General features: G+C 50.5%; 1 pseudogene; it reads left to right on the forward strand.

Annotated features, from left to right (window-relative positions):
- Positions 1 to 450: 450 nt before the first annotated feature.
- Positions 451 to 1,756, forward strand: LOC111757561 (T-complex protein 1 subunit zeta-like; annotated as a pseudogene).
- Positions 1,757 to 2,241: the final 485 nt, after the last annotated feature.

Raw genomic sequence — 2,241 nt, forward strand, 5'->3', positions numbered from 1 at the left:
CTCTCGCACTCTCTCCAGGACTCCAAACAAGACACTGAGAGCTAAGTTCAGGTATAGAAGTTCAGGTATATCGTGGGGCCCTGGGGTTGTCAGGAGAACGGGTTAACTATGCTCTCCAGCATATTGCTAGTTTTCTTACAGGTTTCTGCTTTTTCAGTGAAAATGTGCCTATTTCCCCTTCTCCTCCCCGTCTCGACAGTCAGCAGAGGAACCCGGGGACACCAGCTTCCAACCAAGGAAGTGGGAAGCAGTGGCTATGGGCAGAGCTGGGGCTTGGGATCCTCCAGGCAGTTTTCCGGTGAGCAAGCCACAGAGAATTACAAGTTTGCAAAGGCTCTAAAAAGCCACACAGGAGGAAAGTCCTTGCAAGCCCATAGCCTGAGGGAGACGACAGAAGGAAACCCCGCAGGACAGTGTGAGGAGGGGTCCAAAGGCTGGGAGGAAGGGCGCATGGCCAGCCCAGCACACAGGTACGGCCCAGGCAAACCCCAGGACCCCCGCTGCAGCTTTGCCTTTGGGTTTCTGAGTTCATGACTCTCCTAGCAGGCTGGGAGGCCACAGTGTTGGAGCACAATCATAACACAAGAGCGCATTCATAAAGTAGCAAACTTGTGGGGAGTCCATGATACAAATCACCGATTAAAAAAATAAATTAATTAAAAAACAAATCAGCAATTACAGGGCTGGGACCAAGTTTCTGCTGCTGAATTCAACTGACCATGGCGGTGTCTACAGCCCAGCTGCAGACCTCTGATGAGCTCTGAGTCAGAGTATCTGTCTATACCTTAAGGAAGCCTGGGCTACTCAGGACCCATTTAACTGTGCTCAGCCTGTGAGGGCCCCCTCCCTTTGTTTCTGGAATGCTTCTCTAGTATGATAAACTATTCTTGTTTCAGAAAATGTGTTCAAGGCCAGCCTGCCTGTCAACCCAGGACTCAATGCTGCGACACCAAGCTTCCTAAAGATGGCACTGTTCTGCCTCACAGGATGCAAATCCAACAACCCGCAGCCTCTCTCTTTTAGCAAAAGTAGCAACAGCCTAGGGACCTAACTGGTGATGATGCTGCTGATGCTGCTTCCAAAGTCCCGATCCCTGTGAGCTGCCGAAACAGGTGGCTCTGCACTTCTTCATCCCGGAATAACTACTACAGGGTTAGGAGCTGCAAAGGAAAAGGTCCTGCAGGTTTCAAAACAAGTCAAAGGACACAGAGAGATGTACAGGACACTCTTAGGGATGTGGCCAGAATGTCTGTGCATCCTGGAGTTCACGCTGGATCTTCAGATATCCTCACAGAGGCTGTGGTGGATTCTGTCTTGAGCCTCAGAGAAGATGACGACCCTGTTGGCCTATTCATGGCTGAGATCATGGAGACAAAGCATAAATGGGAAACTGACAAAAGATGAGTCAGAAGGCTTGCTTTGGATCCCAGGGCACAGCATCCAGATAGGAAAGAAAGAGTGGAAAATGTGCAGTGTTTCCTGGGATTACGAGGAGACAGAAGTGAGTTCTGGCTTTTTCAACAAGCGTGCAGAAGAGAGAGAAAAACTGGGAAAAGCTGAAAGGAAAGTCATTGAAGACAGAGTTTAAAAATAGTAGAACTGACCATGAAGGTCTGTGGTGACTTGAACGAAGGATCTGTCGCTGTAAGCAGAAGGGACTTGAGCCCTTTCCTTGGGTGCTCTTGCAAAAGCAGGCATCAGTGCAGCTCTACACAGAGCTGGACGTGTGAGGCTGCCTCCTGCTAGTGGCAGGTGACGCTCATTTCCTTGGATGAGCTAAACCCTGACCACGCTGATTAAACACAAGGCCGGCGACAAGACCCAGCCCAGCTCGGAGCCCAAGCATCCTTGCTCAGAACTCTGCTTTGAGCTGCAGGAAACACCAGTTAAAAGTCAAGCAGAACATTCCAAGTCAGCTCGATTTGTGGGTGTGGACTTGCACACGGGTGAGCTGCCCGTGGCAGCACTAGGAGGGTGGGGTAACCACAGTGGGGAGCAGCAGCCACTGGGCTCCGGCAAACATGGCCAAGGACATCCTCTGGGAAAGGCCGAGTGGAAGCCATCTGAATCCTGGGGACCACAGAGCGAGCCTGAACAACAGAACTGTGGAGTTTTTGTTCAAACTTCAAGTAATTTTCAGAGGAATTTTCTTTGCCCCTGTGAAAAAAAAGGAGAGGACACTTGGCGTGGACTCAGATGAACTGATGTGGAGTTCTGGTGACAGGGACAGTATTCTCCAGG

The sequence above is a fragment of the Cavia porcellus genome, unplaced genomic scaffold (assembly GCF_034190915.1).
Source record: "Cavia porcellus strain 051 isolate PalLab524CR breed Dunkin Hartley unplaced genomic scaffold, mCavPor4.1 scaffold_7, whole genome shotgun sequence".
NCBI classification, from domain to species: Eukaryota; Metazoa; Chordata; class Mammalia; order Rodentia; family Caviidae; genus Cavia; species Cavia porcellus.